Consider the following 19365-nt stretch of genomic DNA (forward strand, 5'->3'; position numbering starts at 1 on the left):
TCCTAAGGAGATCCTGGAGTACAAAGGGATTTTTCCATAGTCAGGTGGAAGTGGAGAGGATGGTACTAGAGAGCCTGACCCACACTAGGTCAGGGCCCACAGTTCATTATGACTAGACAGAAAGTGTGAGAGCTGGAGTGAAGTGATAGGCTAAACTAGATAGATAAGTAAAGATCATATTCATCTCCATGTTCCATGTTATAGGCTAGCCTATCTTAAAGGCCCTGGGGAGCCATTAATGGTTTTAGAAGGATCCTTCTGGTTAGAGTTTGGAGTATACTTTGGAGTGGTTTGGTCATAAGGAGTTTCTTTCCAATGGTATAACAGTAATCCAGAAAGGAATTAGTGATGGTCTAAACTAGCAAAGTGCAAAGGGCTTACTTAAGTTATCTATTTATTTATAACAAACCACCCCAAAACTCACTGGCTTAAAAATTAATAATTTGTTATTTCTTATAGTTCTGTGGGTTGACCAATTGGTTCTTCTGCAGGATGCAATGATGACTATAGCTTGGCAATGGCTGGAAGGCCCAAATGACCTAATTCATATAGATGGCAGTTGGCTCAGGCCACAGGAGTTCAGATGTAACTTTCAACCAGAGGTCTTAGTTTTCTTCCACATTGTTGTCTCCATGTGAATTCTTGGCCTTCCAACAATGTGGTTGGGTTTCAGAAAGGAATGTACCAGGGGCACCTGGGTGGCTCAGTTGGTTTAGTTTTTGACTCTTGATTTTGGCCCATGCCATGATCTCAGGGTTGTGAGATTGAGCCCCAGATCAGGCTCCACTCTGAGCATAGAGCTTGCTTAAGATTCTCTCTCTCTGTCTCTCTTCCTTTGCCCCTCCTTATGTTGCTTGTGTGCACATGTGCATGCATACATGCTGAATCTCTCTCTCTAAAAAAAAAAGAAGAAGAAAGAAATGTACCAAAAATTCAAGACCCAATGTGCAAGTGCTTTTCAAATCTCACTCTTGGTACTGTCCTGTTGGCCAAACTAGATACATAGTTAAGCCCATAGGGACCTACATAGGATATGAATAGCAAGAGGCATGGTTTACTGGGAGCCATCAAAGTAATGTTCTACCATAGAGATGGAGAGCAGATGAATTGAACTGCCACTTGTAGTAACCACCTAAGCCATGGCTGCTCCACCACTTCAGTCTGGTCTCCAGAATTTATTCTGGTAACATACGCCTATCCCCTTCCTCATGTGGGAACAGTAGTGGATGGAGGAGGGGTAGTGCACTGGCTTATACTGCCTGAAAGACATGTATACCACTACTAAAATATTATTCAAATGAAAACTACCTCTTTTTTTTCTTCAAAGTATTTGGCTTGAGTTTATTATTGAATAGTTTTATAAGACTCATAGGTTTGTCGTGAGGACAAAATGCAATATAATGTAAAAGTGCCTAAAACTCATATAAGTGCTCAATAAATGTGAACTATGATTCTTATATGCTTTAGGAATATTTTATAGATAGTAACTGGGCAGGATATTGCCACATACACTAATGCTCACACAGAGCACCCAGAAGGCTCAATATATAACTTCTCCCTCACCAAACTTTCTCACCAAAGGGTGAGCCACACCTTGTTAACATGCATCTGTGCCTGTTCACAAGATTAGCGAAGTCTATCCATCTAAGGGTAAATTGTACGTAATCCCAGTAATTTCAGTTGGTCCACTTTGCAGAGTCTGACTTAGTAACATGTACAAAAAGAAATCTGTATTTTAGGGGTACCTGGGTGGCTCAGTGGTTGACCTGCCTTTGGCTCAGGTCATGATCCTGGGGTCCTGGGATCAAGTCCCACATCAGGCTCCTCACAGAAGTTTGATTCTCCCTCTGCCTATGTTTCTGCCTCTCTCTGTGTCTCTTATGAATAAATAAATAAATAAAAATCTTTTGGAAAAAAAAGAAATATGTATATCTGGATACACAACGAGATTCCCTGATGCCACATTGCAAAAATGAACATTCTCTGAGTTGTGCAGTTCATGAGCAAGCGGTAGACAGAGCCAGTCCTGCCACCAGTGAAGGGTTTAAATCAAGTATCACGTGACATATAATTTTCCAGTGAAATTCTCTAACTTGCCTAAGATTGTTATTTTCTCCCCTTTGGATTGAAAATGAAGGAATTTTATTTCAATACCTAAATGTATCATTTTTTCATCACATAATATAAAATTAGAAGGATTCATCAGCTAATGGCAACATGTACATTTCTGGCTATTGCTTGGCATATATGAAAGAAGGAAAAACTATGAGAAATTCAAAATACAACATGTTTCTGATCTTCTCCTCTAAGATATCTTTCTGCCTACCTTTGGTAATATAAAAATAATAATCAGAGCACCTATCTCCTAACATTACAAGGCAGTTATCAAGCCATGCAACAAACATTTAACAAACATGATTGTTTTCATTGGACACTCATGACTGATTCTCAGCTTTTAAATATGCATATTACACTAACAGTGGTCAGAAGTCTACATTCCTCAGCTTCTTTATTAATCTTCTTCCTTGTTCATGCATAGTTTATTTTCCCCAGTTGTACTCTGAATGTGCCCTTGACTGATCCACAAAGCTCTCCTGAATGTGTCCTCCCCGAGGGAACTATTACCTTATGTTCCTCTTCACCATCTGTTTGCTGCAAAGCTTTCTTGAAGCTCAGCCTCTTGGAACAAGAGAATAACAAAAATGAAATTTATTGCCATCGATCACTTTTAGATAAAGCTGAATGTCTTCCAGCCACTCTGAATTGATTTTTCTCTCCACCCTCCCACCCCACTTGAGAAAGTAACAGAAAGGAGTTAGAAATCATGCAGGGGATGGAATCAATACAAAAGTGAGGAGAATTGCATGGAGGTAATCATGTGTAGAAAAGCAAGGAGCTGGCAGCATTAATTGATAGAGGGGAGTTGCTTACTCAGCTTTATTAATACCTCACAGAGCAGGACATAAAACCTCAGATTTTTCTACCTTAATCTATGTCCCTGCTCCTTTGTGTAAAGAATTCACTATCATTTGTGGGTCCTTTCCTTGATTCAGACATGGTTAGGACCCCTTACAATGACACTAGCAAGTCCCTATTGTATGTATATCAACACAACGTTAAAAGTCATGAGCTCTATGGGCAGCCCGGGTGGCTCAGCAGTTTAGCGCCACCTTCAGCCCAGGGTGTGATCCTGGAGACCTGTGATTGAGTCCCGAATAGGGCTCCCTGCATTGGAGCCTGCTTCTCCCTCTGCCTGTCTCTCTGCCTCTCTCTCCTCTCTCTCTCTGTGTATCTCTCTCTCTCTCTCTTTTTTTTTTATGATAGTCAGAGAGAGAGAGAGAGAGAGAGAGAGAGAGAGAGAGAGAGAGAGAGGCAGAGACACAGGCAGAGGGAGAAGCAGGCTCCATGCACCGGGAGCCCGACGTGGGATTCGATTCCGGGTCTCCAGGATCGCGCCCTGGGCCAAAGGCAGGCGACAAACCACTGCGCCACCCAGGGATCCCCTCTGTGTCTCTCATGAATAAATAAATAGAATCTTAAAAAAAGAAAAAAAAAACTTTAAAAATAAATAAATAAAAGTCATGAGCTCTGAAGTCAGGTAAAAAGGTAATAATTATGATGATAATGATAAAGTAATGTTACTTAGATATCATTATTTATTTCCACGGAGAGCTAAAGGTATGTCATCTTATACCCCTCCCCCTCCTTTGGCCCCTCTAAGGCAACTGATTACCATACCTTCTGTAATGTGTCTGTTAAATTTTTATTTAATTTTTGGTAAAACATATATAACCAAAAATTTACCATTTTAACTATCTTCAAGCATAAAATTCAGTGGCCTTTGATTACATTTCTAGTGGTGTGCTATCATCATCACTATTTGCAAAACATTTTAGAAACTCTTAACCCATTAGACAACGACTCCCCCATCTCACCATACCTGGCACCTCTAATCTACTTTGTCTTTATGAATTTTCTTATTATAGAAATTCCATATAAATGGATTTGTCAGCTATTTATCCCTTTGTGTCTGGTTCCTTTCGCTTTGTATAATGTTTTCAAAATTCATCCTTATTGTAGAATTTATTAGATATGTATTCCTTTTTAGGGCTTGATAATATTGTTATATGTACAGCTGATCCCCATTATTCATAGCTTTTTGTATTTCTGAATTTGCCTACTCATTAAAACTTATTTGTAGCCCCCAAATCCATACTTGTGGCTATAGGTGGACATGTTCAGTGTGGCAAGAATTTGAATCCTATAGTGCTGATGTTCCCAGCTGAGGGTAAACAAATAATGCTATAAAGAACATTGATGCACCAGTATCTAAGTCTCTATTATCTCTCCTTTGGGACATATACACTGAAGAGTTGAGTTTCTGGGCCATATGGCAATCCATGTATAAGTGTTTGAGGAGCTACCAAACTGTTTTCTACAGTGGCTACACCATTTTACATGTATAAGGGTTCCAGTTTGTCCATATCCCTACCAACATTTGTTTTCTTTTTAATTATAGACATTTTATTAGCATATGTGCAGTGGTATCACATTGTGGTTTTGATTTTAATTTCCTTAGTGATTAATAATATCAAATGACCTTTCATGTGCTTGTTGGCCATTTGTGTATGTTTGGAGAAGTATTCTTGAGGTATTTTTGCCCACTTTTTAATTGGGCTATCCTTTTGTGGTTGGGTTCCTTCTATATTCTGGATACTCTAACCTTATCATACATAAAATTTGCATATATTTTCTTTCATTCTGTAGGTTGCCTTTTCACTTATCTTGGTAATGTCCCTTGATGCATGACAATTTTGTCTTTAATCTACCCCTTCCCACTATTGCCTTTCAGTCATGCTCTCACTGTTTCTAGTCAGGATTATTTCAGAACACTCTGGACTCCCAACTTGTGTTTTTGCCTTTGCTTTAGTATCTGTTCCTTGCTGTGATCTATTCTCCATTCAGTTGTTAATTGACATTTTTAAAGATAAATCTGATTAAGTTTTTCAGTGTTTTCCCATTGAAATCAAAAGAAAACCCAGACTCCTTGGGATAATATTATTCATTATCTTCAGCCTCATTTTATAGACCATCTTCCAATGCATGGCTGATGCTTCTGGTCACAGATCAAAACTTGTACTCCAGGCAACATGGCACATACACATAGCTCTGTTCATTTATGCATGTGATGCTCTACCTGGTGTATTTGTATCTCTCCAGTCTTTAGCTATTACAATTCTACTTACTTGGACTTTAATGCAAGATGCCATGATAAGCATAGATATGTTGGACAATATATCACTGAGGAGGAAATTAAGTTATATGTGAATATACAACAGCAGATAGATATAGGACAGTGAAAAAGCATTGGGTCAGTCTAATGCTACTTGATATGTAAGATATAAAGAAAGCTCAATACTGTGTCTCTTTACATAATTTGGATCTTAGAAAATTAATTTGGCTTGCATACAGCACTAGTGTAAACTAACTAGCATTACTCCTATCAAGGAAAGACTACCCAGCTACCAAATAAAGTAACTTGAGATACCAAGCCACTATCTGTATTATTGTGATGCAGTACTTCATGTAGAAGGATGAATTAGCCTCATAAAGGGTTGGAAGCCAGCCATGCTGCTGGGTGGACTGGTGGATCCAGCCTGGAAGGTAGTGATTGACAGGACTGTAGGTGGAGCCAAAGTATAAGTATGTATATTAAATCTGATTTGGGAAATTTCTGAGGTATAGCAGTTCCTTGTTTTTCCCAGGAGCCTATTTGCTGGTGAATAGACTGTGTTGGCATACTCCTTATACTTCTTATCTTATCCTTGAAAGGAATGATTCTTAGAATTCTTGTAGGGATAAAAAGTATTATGAGATGAACAAGAATTGTAGCAGTTGGGACAACTGACTGCTTTAACTTGGGCATAGATAAACTTTTTTTCTGTGAAGGACTAGACACTAAATATTTTAGGCTTTGTGAGCCAAGAGGCCAAATAAAAAATATCATATAGATATTCATATAACAGGAGGGAAAACACACTTCCCCAATTTTTTTAATTGATGAAATTAAAAATATAATAAAAATTGAGTACAAGTATAATCCAGGTCTATTACTGAGAGTAAAATTCTTTCTGGAATGTTATTTTACCTAGTTTGGATACAAAGTTAGTGTTCCATATCATCAAATTGATTGGAAATACTCATCTGTGAAACCATCCTCAGCTTTTGGGCCATGCAAGAACAGGTGAGGACCCCCTGCTGTACTTTGCCAGCGCCTGCAGTTTAACCAAATACCTCTTGTTTCTTAGAGCTGTCAAGGAGGTATGCAGAGGCAAGAATTAAGCATGGAGGAGGGTTATCAACAAAACATTTTGTTCTTGCACATTCCCAGATCATCACAGGCTTGGCTCTACCTGACTTGTCCTTGTATTGTCTTTCATTGAGGCCTTCTCTGACCACCTATTTAAAATCACAATCCCTTCTCTCACCAGTCACTCCTAATTCCTCTTACCCTATTCTTTTTTTTTTTTACACAGCCTATATCACTTTTTTTAAAAAAGATTTTATTTATTTATTCATGAGAGAGAGAGAGAGAGAGAGACACACACACACACACACACACACGCACACACACACAGGCAGAGGGAGAAGCGGGCTCCATGCAGGGACCCCAATGTGAAACTTGATCCCAGGTTTCCAGGATCATGCCCTGGACCGAACAAAGACAGGTGCTAAACCGCTGAGTCACCCAGAGATCCCCCCATATCATTTTTTAATATGTTATATGCTTTCTTTATTCATCATTTTTATTGTTCATTTCTGTCTTTCCCTGCTAGAATGTAAGCTTAACTTGAGCAACAGCAATCATTTTTGTTTTGTTCACAAATGTATTCCAAGTATACAGAGTAGTGTTTAGCATATGGTAGGTACTCAGTAAATATATGTTGGATGAATTGATGTAAAATACATCATTTTGTCTTCAAAAAAACTTGCTGAGATAAATATTATTAATATCAAAATTTTAAATAGAAAATTTGCAGGTACAGGGAGGCTAAATAACATGCTGAAGATTACACAGCTAATTCTACTACCACTGTCACCACTCCTACTCCAGGCAAATTAATTATTTCATACTAATCATGTACCAGAAACTGCTCAAACATCATATTTAATTTTCACAATAACCCTGTGAGTTGAGTGTCAGAGTTAAAAATCGAACCTGGGTAGTCTGATTCCTAAACTCATGTTTTAATCATGTACTTATTATCTAAATTGTAATCAGAAGTAAATTCATAGCCTTAGAAGTTCGTGTTATAAACATGAAGAATAAAAATTAATAATAAAATCATGAAGAAATCATAATAAAATGAATGTAAAAATAATTGTGAAAACAATAAACTTGATTAATACAAGATTTCTTTGAGAAAAGAATAAAAATTGAATTTTTCATAAATCTAATTATGTAAAAGGAAGGCAAATCAACAAAAGCATGAAGGAATTAAACTCAAATGTCGTGGCAGAAATTACAAGGTTGCTATGGATTAAATAGTGTGCTTCCCCCAACTCATATGGTGAATTTATAACCCCTAGTTAACTTCAAAATGTGACTTTGTTTGGAGTAGGGTCTTGCCAGAGGTAATTAAGTTAAAGTGAAGTCATTAGAACAGACTCTAGTCTAATACGACTAGTTCCCTAAAAGGGAAATTTGGGCACAGAGAAGTGCAAAGAGGGAAGACCATATGAAGACATAGAGAAGAACAGGCCACCTACAAGCCAAAGAGCAAGAGCCTGGAACAGATCCCTCCCTCACAGCCTTTGGAAGGAACTAACCCTGCTGCTGACACCCTAACTTCAGACTTCTAGCCTCTAGAGACGGTGAGATAGTACATTTCTGTTCAAGTTACAAAATCTGCAGTACTTTTTTATAGCAGCCCTAGCAAACTAATGTGCCTCCTAAATTTGAATTCATCCATATTTTCAATCAGGATATGTAAATAGTGGGCTCATTACCCTGTAATATCTGATTTATTGTGCTACAGCTGCTTTGTAGGATTAAAATTTAAAACTCATCTTAGGTTTGCTTTTCACATTTCCCACTTTGAATTTTGAAACATTTTTTTAAAGATATTATTTATTTGAAAGAGAAACAGAGAGAAAGCGTATATGAGCAAGGGAAGGGGCAGAGAGAGAGGGAAAGGGACAAGCAGTCTCCCTGCTGAGTGAGGAGCCCCATGCAGGACTCAATCTCAGTACCTTGAGATCAGGACTTGAGCCAAAGTCAGATGCTTTACCAACTGATATAATTAGGTGCCCCTAAAATCATTTGAGTGCAACCAATAATATCTTCTTCCATGGAACTTTTGATATTCATTTATTGGGGAAGTTTCTGAGAATCCATAATTCTGTTAGTATTTAAAATAGATTTTGATAATGACAGAAAAATGTGATTCTAGGCCAAAGGAAATTTGACAGGAACAGTAAAACCGCTATCAGGCTGGCAGGCTGCTTTTAGACTGGATGGGAACCTTAGTGAATAGAACCCTTGGATTAGCTGAGCCTCTTGCAGCTACTACCTTTTTCATCAGTTGGTTTTGCTGCTTTTATTGCTGGAATCTAACTGCAGTAATTAATGCCTGTCTGTATGGTTCTGTCAGAAAGAACTCCTTGTTCTTCAGATACAGATATGCCATGAAAAATATGTGAATTAAAATAATGCCTCTATTTGAACATTCTACTCACATTACACATTGATCCCAATTTCCCTTGGTTTTGGCAATCTCTCAGGGAGTGAGGCCACTTACCTGTGACCAGCACATTGGTGACCAAGTCAGTGGCCACACATACCTACAAATGGTATAGATACCAGAAAAAACCCCTGCTAATATTTACCTTGAAGTAGAGCAAATAGTCTTCCCATGGGCAGGATCACCCCTCAGGTCTGGTCAAGGTCAAAGCTCAGAAGTTATAGACCTTGAAATAGTTGAATTATGTTAGTAGATTCAGAAGCAAGCATTCATGAGTCAGAAAGAAGTGCTAGGCAGGGCCAGACAGATATTTTAGGCTGTCTGTCTCCTTCTAAAGGTTGCTCTGACCCCCAGTTTCCATGAGCAAAGCTGAAATGGAAGAATCCTGCTTCTCAGTGTAAGTGGAAGCGGCACATACAGTGAAATAAATCAGGATTTAGGGTCAGGTGGACCTGGGTCCAAATCCTGGCTCATGTGCTTCTGGTTGGGTAACCTTAGAAAGACTGATTAACCAATACGACCTTCACATCCTGCATCTGTATCATGTGAATAACCATATATCGTAGCTACCTCAGAGGGCTTTTGTTAAATGTGATCATGTTTATAAACCTGTGTGCCTGATATGTAACAACAGTTTAACAAGAATTTAAAAATGCAAACATGCCTCTGACTGGTTTGGGATATACTGTGCAAACAACAGCAGTATTCAGTCTTTGTTGAAAGACCACGTGAGACACATGAGCTGAGATCTCAACAAGAGATTTTATGAGAAAGTGACATGGAAGGAAGCCCTGGATTAATAGTTTAGACTCCTAGCCTATCCTGGGCTTTAGATCATAACTGGACTACACTGAGTCTCCACAGGAAATCCCAAATTGGAGGATTTCCTGCCCACCCTTTCTGTCCCTGAGTCACTTTTCCACCTGTCCTGAGGGCCCCAGAGTAGGGATACCATCAGAGGATGAGTTTCTGGGTGTCTGAGAAACTCAACTGTTTCGTGAGAGCACAGACCCATAGGTATTCTTACCAGACTCTTAGGTTTCAGTCCACTTATCCTCCTTCTTTTGCCTGAATACCCCTAAAGAGCCAATGAAGAAGATTACCACCCTGCCATTGGTATCACATGCACAATTTGGAATTACTTTGAGTGCAAGCCCTCAATGCATGAAAATAAATTTGTTCCCTGCTGTACCAATGTGGAAAATAAGAGAGTCTAATAGTTTTAGCATTTTAAATGGCAAGACTTCTTGAGTACAATAAGTACCTTTGAAAAGGCAACTGTTCTTCATGAATGTGTCATTTGGGGAACAAAAATTGACATCTGGTCTCCCCAACAAAAAGGGGAAAAAGATTTTCTAGAAGCTGATGGTGATTTGGGTAAATTTCAAACACTTTTCTCCCATAGCACCTAATGAACTTGAAATTCCACACCCCTTAAAATATGGCTCAATTGGTTTTCTCTGGCTTGGCAGAAACACAAAATAGGAACAAGAATCCAAATCCATGTGGCTTATGAAGGGAGAGGCAAAACTTCTTGGCACATTCATGTGATCACCAGCTCAGTTCCAAAGTAAGACCTTAAAATAGATGAAGTGTTTGTGACTATCTCCTCTGTATATGCTGTATTCCAGTGGCCTCTTGCAGGATTTGGGCACGCAATTCAATACTCTAATTTAATACATACATCATACATCATTGCCATGAGGAAAGGTCTAGCTTAAGCTTGACACGTCATAGCTTTGACGATAGTAAACTATAGACACCTTGAGAAAGAGATTGGCTGGAAATCCACTGTCACTTAACACCTGTCAATAGCAGCTCAGGCTATTATTACAAATGCCAGGGACTGGGTGACTTAAACAACAGACATTTATTTCTCACAGTTCTGGAGGCTGGAAAGTCTAAGATCAAGGTGCCAGAAAATTTAATTCTTAATAAGGGGCTAACTTGCAAACAGGTTCCTTTTGCTATATCTTCACATGGCAATGACAGGAAGCCCTGGTTCTTCCTCCTTTTAGAAGAGTAGTGATTCCATCATATGGCTCTACTCTCATCATCTCATTTAAACTTAATTACCTTCTAAAGGCCCTCCTCCTAATACACACTTTGGGTTAGTGCTTCAACATAATGAATTTTGGAAAAACTAAAAATATTTAGTCCATGATACCAACTCCCAAAAACCTTGAGTGGCCAAAGATTACTTTAGGAATCTTTCTTAAGCTTTTCTTTCCTTAGGCTAAGAAATCCCAAATGTAATCATGAGAACAGTCACTTACTGCAAATCACTTTCCAAACTCTGATGAATAGATTGATGAATAGCATCATCATGGAGGAAAGTCCTCACCCAAGAACAAATTTCCTTGTTCAACGTTTTGATCAGAAATTTCATGAAGAACCAGAGAGCAGACTTATCAAAATGGTATACAACACAATGCTTACCGATGGGGAATTTAGTGGATGGCAGAATTAGATTCCTAGAAGTCTCCATGGACTGGAGCAGTGAATTGCATCTTATTAGATGAAATGTAACAGGGCTAGTTGTGTAAGGCTGTGCACCTGCATTTGAGAAATATCAAACCTACACAAGTAGAGATCAGGCAAAATATGGTTGTAGTAACAACTTTGGTGTAAAAGGCACACATTCTCAACAAAGCAATTTCATATGAATGGGAAATGTGATCTCTCTGCTTGGAAAGGTGATAGAAGTGATAGAAGATAGAAGATAGAAGATAGAAGAAGATAGAAGAAGAAAGCAGTGATAGAAGCATAGAAGCATGTCATGGATGGTATCCTACTAAGACCCACTATCTGTGCTCTTTGTTAAGATCCAGACTTTGCACTTAAAAAAGTAAACGGACACACTGGACCTTGTTCAGAGGAAAGTATCTAGGAAGATGCAGAAAGGCAAAGCTTTGCCATACAAAGAGGGCTTGACAACCTGGGGGATGTGCAGCTTGTAAAGATGATAACTTGGGCCACACCTTCTGCCTTTAAATGAAGGAGAACAATACACCCATTTTATTTGGCATGCTATGTTGGGGAAGGATTAAGGCAACTGATGAAAGCTTATAAAAGCATAGATTTTAATTAATATAATTTAAAACTTGTCAATAGTCACTTTGCTTATACTTCTTATAATTCTCACAGCAACAGTCTAGACAGTCGGACCATGATTTGAGAAACCCTTAAACTTGGTATCCCATTACATGCATTAGATTTAGGTTCATCTGAGAATAACAAGAAATTCCAAAGTTACAAACTACATAGAGTTTTATATCTCCCTCACATAAAAACCAAAACCAAAATAAAGCAAAACCAAACAAACAAAAAAACAAAAACAACCCAAAAGAACAAAACAGAGGCAGGACTAGGTAAGGCCTCCTGCCTTACTCTTTGTCCATCTTTAGCACATCTTTAGGGAGCTAGGCTCCCTAAGGGAGGAGCCATGATGGCCTCTTGGGCTAAAGTCATTTGTCTGAATTCCAGGTGGAAGAAAGGAGGCAAAAGGTGAAAGAGTGAAAGTGTTCACATCATTCCTTTCCAGGAAACTTTCCAGAAGTTCCATTCAACCTTTCTGCTTCTATCTCCCTGCTAGAACTTAACCTAAATTGGAGTCTGGGAAATGTAGATTTTGTGTGAGTGCCAGTGTGCCAGGCTGAAAAGGGAGTACTTACAGAAGGGGGAGGTGGGATGTTAACAAGGCAATTTCTGACACATTCTTTTTATGGCCAAAGCCTCTACCTTTTCACCTCCTGTTTTATTACTCTTTTTGTAACTACTCTTCCACTGTCACAGAGGTGGCAGGTCCCTGATCCCTTCATTTTCTTCTAGCCAATCAGCCCCCATGTCCTCGTTTCTTTTACCAGCTCTAGCTCTCAGCGTATCATCTGTCCTATTTGCTTCCTCATGAACATTCTCAATTCCCTTCATTACCATTACAGCACGCACTGGTCAAAATATAACCCTTGATTTAAAACTTGCCTTTCACCCAGAGTTCCCAGAAGTTATGACAAAGCCATGGACATTGGTGCCACGACAATCCTTGGATTCTCATGTCAGTCATGCCCCTGGCTTTGCCCATCTGTGGCAAACATCTGTGCAACATCTGTGATGTTGCATCACAGCACTTTTACTCATGCCCCTCCATGGCTAATATAAACTGGTATCATTTTTCTCAAGTATTGGCCTCCTCTTGCTCAGAAAACTATCTGATTTCCTAGTATTTCCAAAAATAAAGTTAGGCTATCAGTAGTTGTCATACCTAATATTTATTGAAGATTTATTAAATTCAAATACTATGCTAAATGCTATGTCTACTGTCTCATGTAAACTAGTTCAATAGTTATTGTAACCCTCAAATATGACACCATATTCTTAGGATAAACATTGCTTGGTCATGATATAGTACTCTCTTCCTATATTGTTGAATTTGATCTGCCAACATTTTTTAAAAATATTTATTTATTTATGATAGACAGAGAGAGAGAGAGAGAGAGGCAGAGGAGGAGGGAGAAGCAGGCTCCATGCCGGGAGCCCGACGCAAGACTCGATCCCAGGACTCCAGGATCGCGCCCTGGGCCAAAGGCAGGTGCCAAACCGTTGAGCCACCCAGGGATCCCCGATCTGCCAACATTTTGTTTAGAATTTTTGCACCTGTGCTCTTGAAGGATGTTGCCAAATCAATATGGAACCAAAAGAAAAATTATAAAATAACCAATTATATTTATTTTGACAGTTTTTAAGCTGAAAAATAGCCCTTTTTTGCTAATAAAATTAGTTATAGGTCATTTGAAAAATTTCACTTACTGAGTTCATTGAAAAAATTCATTTACTGAGTTTATTTTACAGCTTTCTACAGAAAGTATTTTGCCTCCTGAGTCCCCCCTCCAGCACTATGGCAGAGTCCACAACACTAGAAGTGATCTTTTCCTCTCTCCCCTTGCTGAAACACTCCCACTTTAAGAACTAGACATACCACAGTCATCCAGGAGGTGTTCTCCTTCTAAGAATCAATGAGCTCAGGAGGCCTATCAAACAGCTTTTCATTTCAGTCCTTTTAGTAATCAGGAAATCCTATGTCTCAAGACACAAATATCTATGGATGCCTGAGTGTCTCAGTGGTTGAGTGTCTGCTTTAGGCTCAGGGCGTGATCCTGGAGTCCTGAGATCCAATCGAGTCCCACATCAGGCTCCCGGCAAGGGAGCCTGCTTCTCCCTCTGCCTATGTCTCTGCCTCTTCTCCGTGTCTCTCTCATGAATAAATAGATAAATTATTTTTAAAAAAGACACAAATATCTAGCAATACAGATATTTCTAACATCTACTTCATATTCTAAGTTTGAACTTGAGAACAAAGGCATCCATCTGTTTTTTAATGAGGACGATGACTCAGTATCATCTACAGATTCAAACCAATTGAAAGTGTTTTTCAGGAGGTTGATAATATTCTGAATATCAAAAAGGTCACTAAAGCATAAGTATATTTTCCCTCTTGGAGACTAAGCATGATTTTTTAAGAAGCAAAATTAATATAGTTTGTGATTCGGAGTTCTAGGGTTCACTGTTAATTTGGTAGCTAAAAGAAAATAAAGGAAGGTAGCTTTTAAAATTGTCCATCATGTCAGATCTCAGCATATTTAGTTGTTGGGGCATATTTACAGATTTTGGCTGTGGAATTTAACTGTCAGAGGGTAGGCTACTAAAATAATCAGATTGGCTGACCTATGGTAAAATTCATAGGTAAATACATGGATGACAGATTCAGAATTAATAAAATCTACATAAGACTTAGCCTTTCAACTCATCAGCCGGTGAGTTGAAATTGTACAAACTCAAATGTAAAATTCTTCTAAATATAAATAACAACATAAATCTGAAATGAAGAATGTAAGCCTCAGTAACAATTCAGGTGAAGAAAAGTTTTCTGTTTTTATTTTTATTGAAAATAACCTGAATATCCCACACAGGGAAAAACAAAAACAAAAACCAGATGCCATATAAACAGAAGTTTCCTACCAGAGAGATATAATCCTGTGCACACTCATCAAAGGAACTCTAAGAAGATAGAATAAATTCAAAGAATCACTGAGAAGAGGCAAGCTTTCAAAATCTTTCCATAAGATCAGCAATGCATGAGAATGCTGCTCTTTTTAGTGTTTCACCTTATTGTTCTGGGCAATGCAAATATATTTGTCCATCATAACATTATTGACTGGGAATGCATTGAGCAGCTGTGCTTTCATTTTTTCCTATTTTCTTTTAACAGTATTCCTATTTTTCTGCCTGTATTTTTGGAGCAGAATGAGCAAGAAAGAAAGTAGAAGGTTTAAGACCAGAGAGGCAGCAGGGCACCAAAACATAAAGTCTCCTGAGTGAGAATAAGAAATTGGGAATTGATTCTGGTGTGGTGGTGGATTAGTCAGTATCGGAGCATGGAAACCTCTCTGGCTAACTGAAGGAGAAAAGGATGTAATTCAGTGAATTTAGTGCTTACAACATCTTTGGAAAGGCTGGAGGAATGGGTTCTCAGTGGACCTCTGGGAATGACTTTCAGAAACCCCCCACAAGGGCATGCCATGGAAGCCTCCTCTCCTGCCAGGATCAGGGAGGTAGAGACAGGGGCCCACACAGCATCTGCTCTCCTCTGGACCACACCGTTGGCACTGTGGCCAGGGATCAGGAAGTGGCTGTTTCTGCAACTGCCTATTTACATCTAAGCTGCTTCCTAGACAGTAAGATGCTGCTGCAGAAAACAAAACAAAACAAAAAACACACCACCCACCACGGTGCTTGCCAATAGCAGCAATTAAAGCAGCAATTAGATGTGGCCACGTTCATCTTAACTGGCAAAATCTAATGTGTGTCTAAAACATAAGGGCAAGGCCGTTTTAAGCTCTGTGTACTTACGAGATTTAGAATTAATGCCAAGTGTTGACCCACAATATCAGGTCCAAATGGAAAGATTTCCAAGTATTTGAGCAGAGGAATGAAGACATGATTTGACTTAAACTTTTACAGAGATGACAGTGGCTCCTCTGAGAAGGGACTACAGGAAAGAGTTTCAGAGAATGGGAAATGGATGTAGGAGGGAGGAGCCCAGTTGGGGGGCTATTGTAAACAATAAGTGAGATGCAGAGTGATGGGCTTGGACCTGGGAGGCAGTGGTGCAGTAAGGAGATTAGGAAGATTATTGGGTTTTTTTGAAGGCAACATCCAACACATCTACTGATGAAGTGTGGATATGGGGCACATGAAAGAGACGAGGTAAGAAAGTATACAAAATTTTTGGCCTGCACAATTAGAAATCATTTATTGAGATAAGGAAGACTAGGGGAGAGTCAGAGTTAGTTGAGGACAGTAGAAGCACATGTAGAGATGTCACACAGATTGGGGAGAGAGTGGGCTAATGTCATCACCACACATATGAGATTTAAAGTCATGAGACCAGATGATTTTAAACTGTGTAAAGTGTGTTAGAAAAGACATCTGTGGGCTGAGCCCTGAGACACTCCAGTGTTTAGATAGCCAGAAAGTAAATAGAGTACAGCAAAGAAGAGTGAGAAGGTTGGCCAGTAAAATAGAACTGAGACAAAGGAGTGTTCTAGAAGTCAAGAAGAAAAAGTGAGTCAAAGAGAAAAAAAGTTATCACTTGTATTTGACACTGCTGGTGTGAGAGGAATGAGAGAGTATGTGCGTGAGGAGTGAGAATTGATCCATGGATTTGACAATACTAAGGTAATGGATTTTTGCGAAACAGCAGAGGCAAAATCCTGATTGGAATAGGTTCAGGAGAAACAGCAAATACAGACATCTTTCAAGAAAGTTTACTGTAAATGGGAGCAGAGAAATGCCTTATGGGCTCAAGGGTAGCTATTTATCTTAAGGGATTTTTTCCAAGTTGGTCAATAATAGACCAAGCATGTTTGCTCATGGAAATGGTCCAGTAGTGAGGGAAAATTTGATGACCAAAATGACACTTTATTATAGATTTTGGATCCTGTTTTTTTCTACTTAACATTATGAGCATTTTTCATGGTATTTTATTTTTTGTAGATGGATTTGGTGGTTATATTATATCCCATGGAATGAATATAATGATTTTAGAAGCCTTCTCTTTATGTGTTTGAACTATTTACTTTTATTTGCTATTGTAAATAATGCTAAGAGGATCATCTCTATATATTTGTCTCCCTAACTTTGTCTATTTTTTCCCCACTTCTCATTTCCAGCTGAGGGGTTTAAATATTTTAAAGTATCCTACGCTGACACATTTGCTTTCCAAAAATCACGTTCCAAGTTTTCAGTTTGGGATTTAAACATTTTTCTTTCAAAGGAAATATCAGACAGCTACACTAGACCTCACTTTCTAGCTCAGTGTCATGCTGATGTATTGGCAAAATATTGGAGGTTCGGAAAAATGCCCAAAGTGGCCCCACATCACTTTAGCAAGTTGCTTAGAAACATTACCAAAGTTTCACTATGGAGCAGTGTACTTTTTGCTTTATATATATTTTATAAAGTTCCCCAATGTGAGAGCTGAGTTATGCTGAAAGGAAAATATCATTGAGAGATTTATCTAGATCTTTCAGTTGTTATATATGAAGTTGATTGATGTGTCTTAACTTCCTATATGGAACTTTTCTGATAGTCAAGTTTATTGCTTCAAAGTAAGGAAAAAGGTAGGAGCATTTTTCTAGTTGTTTCAGAATGAGAAAGGGTATGAATAAGGTGGTATTTGTCTAGAAGGGGGGGGAATAAAAAATTATAAATATTAGCAATGAGTTGTTAGAATCTTTTAATTTTTTGCAACTGAAAATCAATTTATTTTAAGATTTGTGGGATAGAATTAAAGAGAGGGAAGGATTTACTTTACATCAACCTCCCCACTGCCCACCCTCAGAACACACAATCATAGTTTCATACTTTTATATAGCCATATCTCCTTTCAAATTGTTAATACCCAAAATCTTAAAAGAACCACTTTGGCATTTTACTGATTTTGACATGGTGAAAATGGACATAATCTATAGTTCTCTTTAATTTTCTATACATTATTATTTATACAGGATAGATGATCTTAAGATTGAGGGTTTGGGGGGGTCTTCTTTTTGGTAAGGAAAGTAATCACAGCATTTTATAATCATTTTTCCCCTTTTTTATCTTTTTCTTTCAGTAGAATTCAGTGATTCACCACTTACACACAATACCCAGTGCTCATCAGAACAAGCCCGCCTTAATGCCCATCACCCATCTAGACCATTTCCCACCCACCTCCTTCCTCAACCCTCAGTTGTTCTCTATCGTTAAGAGTCTCTTATGGCTTACTTCCCTCTCTCCTTTTCTTTCTTCCCTTCCCATATGTTCATCTGTTTTGTTTCCTAAATTCCACATAAGAGTGAAATCATATGATATTTGTCTTTCTCTGATTTATTTTACTTAACATAGCACACTTTAGCTCCATCCATGTCGTTGCAACAATCATTTTAGATTCTGTATAGGGCTCTAAAGAAAATCACTCAACGACAATATAAATTCTTTAAAAACAAAGTTCCTCCTTTCGATATAGGTTCTCAGTCTCCTAACTACATTTCCAGAATGTAAAAAAGGCTCTGGAAATTGAAAATCTTCCGTGTAACTCATTTGACTGCAAAACCTGATCTGACTTGAACTCATTTGGCCACAAAACTTGACCTTACCTGACATGAGGCTACATTTAGTCTTTTTTAATCCCACTTTCTGTAAATATTCATACACTGCTATACAGAAATACTAGTGTATTTAATTACCCATGCTGCCTTAGAACACTGCTACAGAATTCGGAATACTGAAGCAATCAATTATGACTCCAAAGGCATCAGAAGATGGATTAAGAATCTACATTACTGGGCAGCCCCGGTGGCGCATTGGTTTAGCGCCGCCTGCAGCCTGGGGCATGATCCTGGAGACCCTGGATCGAGTCCCACATCGGGCTCCCTGCATGGAGCCTGCTTCTCCCTCTGCCTGTGTCTCTGCCTCTCTCTCCCTCTGTGTCTCTCTCATGAGTGGATAAATAAAACCTTTTTTTTAAAAAAAAGAATCTACATTACTTTTAATTTTCTAATACATTGCTCTCTACCACTTCTTTTTCTGAAAAATAATTGGTGAGCCATATAGGCGTCCCTGGTAATAGAGTTCTAAAGTAGAGTCAGACTTTAAATCAGAATTAACTAGCACCACATTCCTATTTTTTGGTTCTGTTGATATTCATCATGCCCAGTCAAAATAGTAAAATTGTTTTAATGGTTAAGAAATAAATCTGGTTGAAGTATCACATGCCTTTCCATTTCTTCTTTTTTCATTCTGGGTTTTCTTCTAGCACATATATACTTAATATTTGGGGTATATATCTGAAAACATATATTTGATAATATATAATTGATACTTTCATCAATTTGTTGATAAGAGGAAGTATAGTTATGTGACCAGATTGTTCCTGATTGAGTCTGTGGACACAGGTAAAGATAGAATTAGACACAACCTTCAAGAAATTCCCAGACAGTAATTTCTTAGCAAATTTTTGGAAAACTTAGTTTAAGCATATAGTAAATGTATAAAGGTGACCCAAAACATTTTATTTTGTTTT

At 38.3% G+C, this 19365-nt stretch overlaps 2 long non-coding RNA genes across 8 annotated transcripts in view; one reads left to right on the forward strand and one right to left on the reverse strand.

Moving 5' to 3' along the window:
• Window positions 1-19365, forward strand: part of LOC144295735 (uncharacterized) — a 240340-nt gene that overhangs the window by 45051 nt on the left and 175924 nt on the right. For 4 of the 6 annotated variants that reach the window (XR_013362824.1, XR_013362827.1, XR_013362828.1 and 1 more), the window contains exon 1: window positions 16333-16478. The exons of 1 other annotated variant lie outside the window; for it this stretch is intronic. This is a non-coding gene — a long non-coding RNA (uncharacterized LOC144295735). Of the gene's footprint in view, window positions 1-10216; window positions 10315-16332; window positions 16479-19365 lie in introns of those variants that run through there. One more of the 6 variants, XR_013362826.1, reaches the window with a different exon arrangement.
• LOC144295734 (uncharacterized) lies at window positions 429-18556 on the reverse strand. 2 transcript variants are annotated; one of them, XR_013362823.1, is made up of 5 exons: window positions 18440-18552; window positions 11184-11322; window positions 8890-8970; window positions 2626-2679; window positions 429-895 (listed from the first exon to the last, which is right to left on the reverse strand). It is a non-coding gene; the product is annotated as an uncharacterized LOC144295734 (long non-coding RNA). The 2 variants fall into 2 exon arrangements; XR_013362822.1 differs by lacking the exon at window positions 11184-11322 and having other exon boundaries at window positions 18440-18556.

The sequence above is a fragment of the Canis aureus genome, chromosome 24 (genome assembly GCF_053574225.1).
Source record: "Canis aureus isolate CA01 chromosome 24, VMU_Caureus_v.1.0, whole genome shotgun sequence".
In the NCBI taxonomy this organism is placed as follows: Eukaryota; Metazoa; Chordata; class Mammalia; order Carnivora; family Canidae; genus Canis; species Canis aureus.